This window comes from Musca domestica, unplaced genomic scaffold (assembly GCF_030504385.1).
Source record: "Musca domestica strain aabys unplaced genomic scaffold, Musca_domestica.polishedcontigs.V.1.1 33, whole genome shotgun sequence".
Classification (NCBI taxonomy): domain Eukaryota; kingdom Metazoa; phylum Arthropoda; class Insecta; order Diptera; family Muscidae; genus Musca; species Musca domestica.
In genome coordinates this window covers 5,780,625-5,793,892 of record NW_026712312.1, presented here as the reverse complement: position 1 = coordinate 5,793,892, position 13,268 = coordinate 5,780,625, and the positions used below count along the sequence as shown (strand labels likewise).

The 13,268-nt window shown below is 33.3% G+C and overlaps 1 protein-coding gene across 1 annotated transcript in view; it reads left to right on the top strand.

The window, feature by feature from the left end:
* The first annotated feature begins 1,446 nt into the window (after positions 1–1,446).
* Positions 1,447–13,268, top strand: part of LOC101901541 (elongation of very long chain fatty acids protein AAEL008004) — an 83,740-nt gene continuing 71,918 nt past the window's right edge. Inside the window, exon 1 of the mRNA XM_059125303.1 lies at positions 1,447–1,908. The gene's annotated coding sequence lies outside the window, so the exon portion shown is untranslated. The remainder of the gene's footprint in view (positions 1,909–13,268) is intronic.

The following is a 13,268-nucleotide window of genomic DNA, read 5'->3' as shown; positions in this document are numbered from 1 at the left end:
GATAATAATGCATTCCCAGTTCTGTTTTTTCTGTAACAAATTCAAATCGGAGGTTGTTAAGATATGCATTTTTTTAAACAATTTTTATAAATTTGAATTATTTTTCATTAAAAATTTCAATTCTAAAATTGATTTGAATGTTCATTTTTTCAGCAGCTGTGTCGATGCGAATACCTGTATTATTCTACCATGCAATTGATTTATGAATCAACATTTTGACAATGAGATTTTGTCACATGAATTATTTTGCAAAACAAATTGTAAACATATGATTGCATGACTTTACTTTCTTAATTCAGCCATGGTTCTAACATGACAATCAAATCAAAATCAATGACTGGACCAAAAGTACATTGCGGTAGAATTCACTGATTGAACAATTTGGATTTTATTTTATTTAGACCAGGTATTTCATTCATCTTGACAAATTAATGAGAACAACTTGTTGCATATAATATTTAATAATTTTGACTGGGAGCGGGTCTCATAGCTTTATTTCAGTATATTTAAGAAGCTGTTCTAACTTCTTATTGTACCATGGTTTTTAATAAAAACCAAATACAAAATTTCCGAATTTTCTTATAATTTTCAAATCACAAGACTTTTATTTGACAGCTAAATTTGTAGACAATTGAGCTTTACTTTGTCACCTGTTTTCCAAATTATAACTTCGATAACATCACTTTGTCAACATTTATATTTATAAATATGATAAACGTTTATTTTACAAAGGACATTCAACATTCTTCAACTTCAAGAAAGTAATTTTTTACCACGATTACCGATTCTTCCTTTATGAAATCGGAAAAAATTGCAAAACTAGTAGATTCTTGCAGATATGTAATGACATGAAAACAAAGTACATTCAACACACCTTTCAAAGGACATACCAAGAAACTTGATTCGCATAGACACGGTTACTGGGAATTTTAAAATTGCAAATTTTGAATGAAAAATTAACCAAATTCGCTAAAATCGTTGAAAATGCATATCATAAGAACATCCAATTGGCGTCATACAAGAAAACATGTAGAAGTCTACCTATTTTTGAAAAACATTAAAAAATATATATATTTATGTTCCTAAACGCATATACCTGAATTCTTCTACAATAACTGTAACCCATGGTAATATTAAGAAGGTAAAGTCATTTCGAAAAAGACTATCCATTTCTGCATATTCGTCAAATTTCACTGAATAAAAAAATATTCCCATCTCTGATTTCTCTGTGTACAAGATGGATTTATAAATATAAATTTTGACAATGAGATATGAATAATATCTGGGATGTACTATTGAAGGCGAAGAAAGAAATCAAATTACATGCAAATGATATGAACATGTAAATGCTGTATTAGTTCAATTCCGTTTTGAACCTCTTTTTTCTATTAGTCACAAGTCGACCTGTGAATCCCTAATCTATTGACAGTTAGATTTTAGGATTTTCGGTGTGTGAGAGCGTGTGTGCCGCCGTCCATGGAACGTGAACATTGTTTTCGGTTAATTCTCTCACTTATTTGATTGTTGGTTTTAATTGTGATTTTAATTTGTTTAGTGACAATATGCCCGTATTTCAATAAAATTAGACAAATTGTTGTTAACACGAAAATCAACGGTCAGAAAACCCATACAAAAATCAGTAAAACAATCGGCTTCCCATAAATCCAAAACTTCTGAAAGTGGAGCGTTTGCGGCATACAACACTTACATACACACACATACAAATTATTTACTCTTGTGCTATATTAAACGCTATTAAATTTAAACAAAACATTCATTTGTGAAACTGAAATTTGCATTTGGAAAAAAGTAGTAAACTATATTTGTGACAAAACAAAAAGTGGTAAGAAATTCTATGCCAATTGACCTTTTGTTAAAATAGAGTAAAACTACGGAAGGGGAAGGAAGGTGAGTGTGATGTTCTATTTTGCTTACTTTTTGAAAAAAAAAAAGAAAAAATTACTCATCGTTTATGTTTAACTACACGCAAAGAAGAAAAAGGCATATGTCGGACAATATGTATTTTTATTTATATATATAATTCGCTCGAAAATCAATTGTTGCTCCTCCGTTTTTGCTGCCTTCTTCATACGTATAATGTATGTATGTTTTTTTCGTTTGATGTTCGGCATTTAATAAATTCCTTAATTTAGAGCTTCTGCTTGGCATTGTTGTTGTTGTCTTGCTTCTTCTGCTTCTGTTTCCCCCCAGAGGAATCAAAACATATCATCAACTCGGACTGGCAAGTGACTAGTAAAGGCGGCGGCAGCGGCGTTGGTGTCTGTCGGCGGCATTGTTTCCCGCCGCACCCATTATTTTGCGAACAAGAAGCGGAAGAATGTTTGTTGTACGCCCATTTTTTTGTTCTTCTTCGGCAATTTGTGTTACTTGTTGTCGGTGCTGATGTTGTTGTATGACGCTACTGCTGCTGCTTTCTCAATTACTTAAAAAAGAATTCTTTATATTTTATTAATTTCATTTCGTTTACATTTATATTGTAAACACACACGCACACACATCCCCCATAGGTAAAATGTACGATTGTGTACGTCGTATGAATGTGCCCATGTGCCCCGTCCATTAAACATAAACCGTCAACGACAACAACAACACAATAATAGCATCGACTGTCATTAAAAGAGAGCAAAGAAAGGAGAGAGAGAGTGCGAATTGCCAAAGAGACAGAATTTTTGTTTATGTTTTTTCTCCAATTAGATATGAGAGAATGAAAGGGATGAGCAACTGTGTACTTTTTAGGTACAACTAACATTCTGTTTAGAATGCATTTCATGGTCTTGTGTTTTTTGGATTTTGAATGGGAAAAGGCTTTGTCTTTAATTGATAATTAGGATAATTTTCAAACCGCTATAAATGGAAATAATGAAGAAAAATTGGGGTAGGAGTTAATTAGAGAAAAGTGTAAACCAAGTAGAAGAGAAAGTGAAATTGAATTGATTTTGAAGTAAATTAAAATTCAGGGAAGAATAAAGATCGTATTAAAAATAAACAACCCATGGTCCTTTACTTGCGAAACAATACGTATAATATGTACTTGTTTAAGTGAGTGATAATATAAATGTATATAATGCTAATAATGCATACTTTTAGGCGGTAGACACTATGCCTCGTCAATGTTTATTATTGTACCGCCCATCACATAATGGATGTACCAAAACGAATTAAAATATATTGTTATAATTTCCTAGTTTTTAAATTGTCCTATATTGACTCAATTTTTACGAAAAAGAGATAGAAGGATTCAGCTTTAATACGATCCCAATTAACACAAGTTTTGGAGAGGGTTTTTAGAATAGGGAACCGAAAGAAAAAGTGGATGCTTATTTCGCTTTCTTTGAGCGTTTTGTTTTTCAAAATCTTGAACCCAATGAGCTGGTACGATCTCTATCATCTTTATAACAGATCTTGTGTTGATATAAATGTTGAGATGTGCTAAGTCTGAATAGAATCGTATTTTTGACCGATTAGCAGAAGAAGTGGATATATCCCATATTCACAGCAGATCTTGGTTTGAAAAAAAAAATTGTGATGTGTATAATTTGAAGAGAACTGGATGCTTATTTCGAATTTTATGATCGTTTTGGTTATTCAAAACTTTCGCCCTTAGTGGGGGAGTTACGAGAAGGATTGATCCGATCTCTACCATATTTATAACGTGTTTTATGAGCTTCATAAATATTCAAAATATTGACCTTTTGTGGGGGAGGTACAAGAAGGAGTGGACCGATATATTCCATCTTCTCACCAGACCTTTGGTATGTGTGTAATTTGAAGAGCAATTGGTTTAACTTCGCGAACTTTTACATTTTAGGGATTAACGGGTAGCCAAACATTTTATTAATTTTTGTGCGGCGTATAAAAAGTTCGGCTCAGGCGCTTTTACTGCAAATGCGTTAAAGCGCGGTGAGCCAAGTTGGCAATACTGAAAACTTTGCTACCATAGGGGAAAAGGAACCCAGGCGCAAATATTTAACTTTGATTGGGTGAACGGGTTGTTACTTAAAGGACTGTTAGAAAGTGGACCGTCCTTCGTAGTAAACCTGACAGAACTTCATCATTGGTTATACAATTGTTTTCAGAACTTTTATAATGTCTGGAATTAATTTCTAATTTCAGACTTCTGATAAGTCAGTGAAGGCCTATTCTACCAAGCATATTTAATGTTACAGGGTAATGTTGCATGAAGCAAGTGCATTGGATGATTTCGATAATGAAATAATAGTTTCGATTTCATTGAATAACAAAGAGATGTATTGTATGTCTGGCCTGAGATTTTTGCCACAAGATAACCCCTTTGAATGGTTCCTCATATAAATCCAGGCATGGTTTTTGCCATCGTAATGATGTTATTAAAGTCCAAGACTTCATTGTCCTGCCATGTTTATAAGGCTTTTGTCATGAATGATTGTCAGTATTTTCTTCTGGAGTATCCAAGTTATTGTTTCTTTAGTGGACAAATTGTTGGATATCGAGGTGGTATTCCAAAGGAGAAATAGATGAAGGGAAGGTTTGAAACTCTTCCTCCACATCTCAGACACAAAACATCTAAGAAGAAAAACAATACTGGTTACAAAAGAGCTGATTATTACTTTTCAAAATCCTACAGTTCCAAAGCTTCAACATATGAATATCCTCGTCAAAGAAGAGGCATATGAAGAAATTTGAATTATTTTACGAACTATGTTTGATTACGGACTATTTTTTAGGGGTAGCATCCATATACCCGAAATTTTCAGGTGTATTGCATTGGGATGTATTTGGATTTTTTTTTGCCTACATAGTTTTTAAACTTCCCTCCGAAACGGTATGCCAGTTCGAGTGTTGAATACAACACGTTATAATAGTAGCTTCCGATATCTCTCGTATATTACTTTGTTACATGGTGTATGCTTATTTTGCCAGTTGTATTTCTCTTCCAACCAACTTTTTTATTTAAAATATTTGCATTAATATTTTTGTACGTTATTAATGCATTATTATTGCTATTATTGTTTCTTTTAATCAGCCACATACCTACGAACATATTTGTTTTGATAGATATTAGGGAATTGCTACACGTCGCCTGTGTGTTTATTTTTTTTCGAATATCGGTGTTTAAGCAGGTCAAACGTTTCATTTCAATTTTGACATAATAATTGCTTGAATGGTGTGGATAGCGATTAATCAAAATTAACTAAACTATGAAGGTAGGTAGGTAGCTAGGTATTGTGGCAGTAGATGGTATTATGTGTAAAATTGCGTTATAGTTTCGGTTATTTCATCAATATGTGTGCGAGCTAGTGTTCAACATGAAATGTGATAAAATGCGTAACTCTAAATAGTTCTCGAACAAAATAAAAGCATATGGAGTTATAAAAATACAAGGTTTTTAACATGCCATATTTTTATAGCCTCAGGCATATGGTTAGAGAGGGTATATATCATATCGGTCTACTTCTTCTGGTAGATCCCCTACAAATGGGGAATATTCATGAAGCTCATAAACCACGAAATAAACATCTGATTCCATTCAGACTTGGTAAATCTCAATATTTTCATCAACACAAGATCTATTATAAAGATGGTAGAGACCGGACCCTTTCTTCTGGTATAGGGTTCAAGATTTTGAAAAACAAATCGCTCAAAGAAATCGAAATTATCATCAACATATCTTCAATTTTCACACATCCAAATATTTTTGCTAACGTAAGGTCTGTTGTGAACCGTTTCCGTATTGGCCAACTGCTTCGAAACCTCCCACATAAAGGGTCAATAGTTGGAAAAATCATAAATTTGTGTCGGAAATCTCTATTATATTGTTAAAATCTCGTAAATATTATTTAATCAATTTTATAATTTTTCCATTTCAACATATAAAAGCACATTATTAGCAGATATGCTTTTCACACATTTATTATTTATTTAGATATCCAAATGTGAGAATGAACATTTTCTATTTTTACTATTTTGAAAATATTTTCAATTCCTCGAAAAATATTTAAATATTTACTTAAAACACATACTGCTTATATATGTGTTACATCAGATAAGTTCCATTGAATATTGACTCCATGTCATACTTTAGTTGGCTGTAAAATATTTGCATTATAATCATGAATATTAATTTGAATTGCCTGTATTGGTTACATGTTTTTTAGGTGGGGAAAAAATCAGTCGTTGGAAACGTGTTTTTCAAAGGTGCTGTCACGTAGATCATCCGCATAGTTTTACATCCGTTTCCGGATGTATATATATTTTGAATTTTTAAAGCATACTTTTAGGCGAAACAATTATTAAATTAAAAAGAAACGGTTTATCAAATATAGAAAAAGGAACGTTTTATTAAATTTTGACAATCTGAAATAAAACACGGCACGGGTGTATACCCTGACCTATTATCAGTTTATATAAACTTATGTAAATATATTTTATTTAGCATTTTTAGGGGGAGGTACCACAAGGAGTAGATCGATATATCTCATCTTCACACCATATATTGTTTTTTTTTAAATAAATAATAAGATGTTTGAAATTTTAAGAGAGCTGGAAGCTTACTTCACCTTTTATGAGAGATATAATTATTAAATTTTATTAATTTTATTATTTATAAATTTTATTAATTATTTATTATTAAATTATTAATTTTGACCCGTTGTGGGGGAGGTACCAGAAGGTGTGATCCGATCTCTACCACCTTTATAACAGATATTGTGTTAATGGGCTTAATGGATATTCAAAATGTTGGCTCCTTTGTGGGGGAGGTACCAGAAGGAGTGGACCGATATATTGCATCTTCTCACCAGACCTTGAGTTAACAAAAATATTGTGATATGTGTAATTTGAAGAGAACCGGATGTTTATTCGGGTTTTATGATCGTTTTGGTTATTAAAAACTTTGGGCCTTTGTGGGGGAGGTACCGGAAGGAATGTACCGAAAACTACTATCTTTATAACAGATCTTGTGTTTATGAAAATATTGAGATGGCCAAGTCTGAATGGAATCGGATGTTAATTTCGTGGTTTATGAGCTTAGTTTATATTTAAAAAAATTTTGACCCTTTGTGGGGGAGGTACTTGATAGAGTGGACCGATATTGTCCATTTTCGCAGCGAACCTTTCTGTGCAGTAAATTATTTTCTTTGGAAAAGTTGATATTTTGTGTGGGAGGTACCTGAAGGAGTGGACCGATGTATCCCATCTTAACACCAGATCTTCGGTTTATAAAATTATTGGGATGTGAGAAATTTGAAGACAATCGGACTTTTACATCACATTTTATAAAAGTTATAATTATTCAAAATTGTGACCCTTTGTGGGGGAGATACTTAATGGAGTAGACCGATATTGTCCATTTGCAAAGTTGGAGAAAAATCGGATTATCGTATCCTTTCTCTGCAGAAAATATATTTTTTGAAAATTTAGAACATTTGTGGGGGAGGTACCAGAAGAAGTGGAGCGATATTGCCCATCTTCGAACTCGATCTAAGTTTGACAATAACATTACGATATACCAAGTTTGGATAAAATCGGATACTCACTACGAGAGTTATCGTGCGCACCAGCCAAACAGACGGACGGACAGGCGGACATCGCTAGATCGACTCCAAATGCCCTGAAACGGATTTTGTCCAAAGAGACCTGGCGTCTAAACCTGTTATTTCGATGAGATACGTTTTGGCCGAATCAAATAATATATACCCTTTCTAGCCATATGACTGAGGGTAAAATTATTGAAAGATGTGTATTTTTTTATAAATACGTCATATGGTTGTACGAAATTAAAATATCGATTTCCGAATTTTTCTACCACAACTTCCTAGCTTCCAAATCAAATTGTAATTTACATTTTGAATGTTATTACATGATTTTAGTATATTTATATACAGATTAGCGGATTTGTTTAAGTATAAATTTCTATAATAAACTATAATCGTAATTTACATTTTACTAATTGTGTTACATAAAACCAGAATTTTATGGAGGATAATCTGCATAACCCCAACTATATCCGTAAACATGTCACACCTGCTGTAAATTAATTGAAAATCATAAAATTATCGATATTAAATAAGTGTTAAATTTATTTCGGGTCACTGACCCGAGGTAGATGTGTTGATTCTGGTTTTTTTATGACAAATTAAAATTTCAAAGTTCAATCGGCACACAAAGATGGTATGTTAGTCTATTTATTATTAGATGAACAGGTTATATTTTAAATTCCAAATTATATTTTAAATCACTTCAGTCAAAGGTTTTAATTTTGTTTTTTTTATACCCTACAACACTATGTGTTGGGGGTATTATAAGTTTGATTGGGCCAGAATTTATGTAACACCTCGAAATATTGGTTTCCCATATAGGAAAGTATATATGGATCTTCCTAGCTCGCCGAGCTGAGTCGATCTAGCTATGTATGTCCGTCCGTCCGTCTGTCCGTCTGTCCGTCTGTCCGTCTGTCCATGTTAATTTGTAATCACTCTACAGGTCGCAATTATGGTCCGATCTTCACGAAATTTAGAATGGAGGTGGGGTTAAGGTCAGAATAGAACCCTATTTCTTTTGAAGATGATCGCATAATATTTAGGGGTTGAAATGGACCAAATACTGAAAAAATGTCGGATTTTGCAGTAGCTATACAGGTCGCAATTATAGACCAATCGACGCGGAATTTAGCATGTAGCTAGAGTTTAGGGAGGGGAAGAAGCCTACCAATTTGGGTGGTCATCGGATAATATTTAGCGGGTAAAATAGACCATATCTTTTTTGTTGAAAAAATTCAAAATTTTTCATTAAACCGCGAGTATTTTAAATCCCGACGAAATCACAAAGCCATGACAAGGTTACTTCTGATCTTTACATTGATGCTAAGATCCAACAAATCGGATATATAGTAATATATGTGCGATATATATGTCTATCAAAGAAGATATGCTTGAAAGATCTCATATATGTCGAGAACGGCTGCACTGATTTCGACAGTTCTCATTAATTCAGAATGGCCTCTTGGCTGGAAAGAAAAAACGTCTGAAAAATCGCATAAAAATATCTCTCTAAAGATGAAAATATTGAATTTTTAACATTTTCTCATATTTTTTCCATTTTGTCATATTTTTGGCATATTTTCATTTTGAATTAAACATTTGGCAATATTTCTACAGCTAACAAAACTAAGTAGTTAGGATATCATATACAGATCTCATTTATGGACCGATCCTTACGAAATTTTGCATGGGGATAAGATGAGGGTCAGAATAGATGTCTACTCTTTTTGGAGATGATCGCCATATATTTAGGGTTGAAATGGACCAAAAACTGCAAAATTGTCAGCAGGTCGTAATTATCGCCCGGTCCTCACGCACATTTGAATGGGGGTTACCGGACATTGCAAAAGCCAAGCAGTTTTGGATGGCCATCCAAAAATATTCAATGTGTAAGGAGTTTGCCAACTTTTGTAGACAAAATACGAAAATGTCCATTCCAGTGGCTTTTTGGAGAATTCACAAATACAGGAAAGACGCACTTCTGACTATTTCGTTAACGCTGATTTCATTGAAGAATATAGTCAAATGTCTGTATCTCATATAGATGCGTTTCAGTCAAAAACCAATAATAAATGTTAATTTTTTCCCACTTCTGAGAGATTATAGGTCTTTGGGAAATATTGGTTCCAGATCTAGGAAGACCATTTACCAATAAATTGGAAATGAGCAAATTAGTTTAAGTTGCTATTATTCGAAAAATTGGAGAACGAAACCTGATGGTTTTCTTTTATTATTTGTCACAATATCTTGTGGAATTCTATCGAGTATCTCGCCTATATAAAATGTATCATTTATTATAGTGTTGTAGGGTATTCAACGGTCGGCCCCGCTCGACTGTAGCCTTTGCTTACTTGTTTTTTTTATGACTTACTTTCATATTGATTCTGTGGGGATTTACATTTCAATATTTCGTTCTACTACAAATTAAAAATATCTCATCCATATTTGACATAGAGAAACACGGGTTTTCTGACCAATTCCTGTGGCTCTAAATTCATGTCTTTAAAGGCGTTTTTTTTCAAATCGTAGAAGTGACCAGAAGTTTGCAAAAACATGATTTAAATCTAATACCATGCCGTACAGCATTAACATTGACATACACACAAATAAATTCCCCATGGTAATGTCACAAATGATGTTAATTTTAAAATCGAAAAAAAAAAACAAAACAAAACAATAAGGAAAAAACCTAAAACAATTTGTCCGACAGACATGTAAACAATGCCATGAACATATTTTTTTAAACATCTTGAACTTGCCCCCAATTCTTTGTGTTTAACATAGTTTATTAATTTTGCACTAAAAGTTCATATCTTGAGGTAATTGCAATACCTTTTGACACTGAAAAAAATTCGAGTAATTAAATTAATTTGCACTCGAACTTGTTTAAATGACCACTTGAGATTTTGGGGTTTTCCTAGAGTAGCCAATAAAAGAGCAGAGTCACGGATGACCGGTTTATATGCAGTTAGGAGGACAAAGTCCATGTGGATTTATGACAAATTAACAATTCACCAACAGAAGAAGGGTATGCTACTAATTCGGTCATGCCGTTTGTTACACCTCAATTTTTTTAAATATATCGGTTAATCTGTTGAAATCAATAAAGAGCTGGCAAAATTATATATAGAGCTTTTATATTTTAATATATTTTTCCACAGATACAGAATCCTAGTCCATAGCGCCATGAACGGTTCCAAAAACATATTTACAATGGCCATTGATTTTATTCTTAGGATGTTTGGTATTGAAAGTGATGTGTATCAGTCCAAATTTCGTTATTGGAAATTTGAAATAAATTAAAAAAATAATAAAATATCAAAGCTCTACTTGGACTGATACACATCTGGCGGTACATTTTGATTTCAAGTGTTTTAAGGTACCAACCAAATTCTCTGAAATTTTACTGTTCGTATTACCAGTGGGTTAATTTTACTCCTCGCAAAATATATTTCATATAGGTATGCTATTTAAAATAGCTCCCATGCTGTGGAACAGCAAATGTGCAAATGTTCAGCATTCCTGAAAAAAATCTCATCAAACAGTCGTTTTTTTTTTGTTTTAAAGTAGCATTTAAGTTTAATTTCATAGTTCCTATTTTTATACCCTCAGCCATATGACTAGAGAGGGTATATATCATTTCATACGACCAAAACGTGCCTCATCGAAATAACGGGTTTAGACCCTAGGTCTCTTTGGACCAAATCCGTTTCATGACATTTGTAGTCGATTTAGCGATGTCCGTCCGTTCGTCTGTCTGGCTGGTTGGGGCGCACAATAACTCTCAAAGGGAATATTCGATTTAGTCCAAACTTGGTACATCGTGATATTATTGTCAAATTTGGATCGAGTTCGGAGATGGGCAATATCGGTCCACTCCTTCTGTTACTCACAAAATGTCGAAATTTTCAAAAAAAAAAAAAAAAAAAAAAAACATTTTACTGCACAGGCATAGAAAGGATAATTCGATTTTTCTATAACTTTGCAATTCCTAATATATGCATCAGTGCTAAGTCAGCTGAGAAAATGGACAATATCGGTTCATTCCATCAAGTACCTCCTCCACAATGGGTCAAAAGTTTAAATAATTGCATCTCTCATAAAATTTTATATAAGAGTCGGATTGTCTTCATATTTGACACATCCCAGTATGTTTATTAACCCAAGGTCTGATGTTAAGGTGGAATATATCCACTCCTTCTGGTTGCCTCTCCACAAAAGGTCGAAATTTTCAAAAAATATATTTTCTGCATAGAAAGGGAAACGATATTTCGATTTTTGCTCCAACTTTGCAAACCCCAATAATTGCGTCAGTGCTAGGTGAGGTGCGAAAATGGACAATATCGGTCCACTCCATCAAGTACCTCCCCCACAGTGTCAAAATTTTAAATAAATAGAACTCTTATAAAATAAGTTGATATAAGTGTCTGCTTGTCTTCAAATTACACACATGACAATATTTTTTTCCCAAGGTCTGTTGTGAAGATGGAATATATCGGTGCACTCCTTCTGGTACCTCCCCCACAAAAGGTCAAAATTTTGATTATCCTTAAAGCTCATAAAACGCCAATTTAATATCCGATAATATAAATAATATCAACCTCCTCTACAAAGGATCAAATTTTTGAATAACCAAAAGAATCATAAAATCTGAAATAAGTTTCCGGTTCTGTTCATATTTTTCACATCACAATATTTGTATTAACCAAAGGTCTGGTGTGAAAATGGAATATATCGGTTAACTTCTTCAGGTACTTCCCCAACAAAGGGTCAAAATTTTGAATAACCAATATCAGTTCAAATTAACCTGAGTTTTGGCACATCCGACTGAATTCAGTCTAGAAGCAAGTATAATAAATTTGGTGAAAATCTGTTCAGATATAGCTTTAGCTCCCATATATATCTTTCTTCCAATTTGATCCTTAAATTTCTCACATTCATAATATGCATTTGACAACAATGATATTTGGTACCAGATATCTTATAGGGCTCGGAAATACTTTTGCCAAATTTTATCAAGATCGGCTAAGATTTGGATGTAGCTCCCATATATATCTTAATCTGATTTCAGGTTTATTGTCCAAATAATTGTTATTATCTGCCCAAATGGAGTGAATTTCGGGACGTACGTTTTTATTTGGCGGAACTCGACTCCGATATATTTTTATACCCTCCACCATAGTATGGAGGGTATATTAAGTTTGTCATTCCGTTTGTAACACCTCGAAATATACATTTTAGACCCCACTAAGAATGTATATTCTTGATCAGCATAACATTTTATGTCAATTTAGCGATGTCCGTCCCTCTGTGGAAATCTCTCTAACTTCCGAACGAAATTAAGTAGATTGATAAAATTTTACTCAATCGTGTATTATGTTTGCAGGAGTTTTGGTATTGAAAATGGGTTATGAAAGTCCACGTTTTGGTATAGCCCCAATATAACGACACCTCCCTTTTTTCGGAATTTTGGTTATTTTAACGAAATTATTAACCGGAATTGTTTCAAATTTGGTATTTGAAGTTCGTAATGGATAGTACAGCCTAAGACAGAAAATAGTCTGTGCAGGTCCACGTCTTCGTATAGCCCCCATATAACGGTTCCTCCCTTTTTCGGTATTTTGGTGATTTTAGCGACATTCACCGGAATTGTTTCAAACAGAAATTGTTTCAAACAGAAATTGTTTGTGCAGGTCCCCGTCTGCGTATAGCCCCTATATGACGGTATAT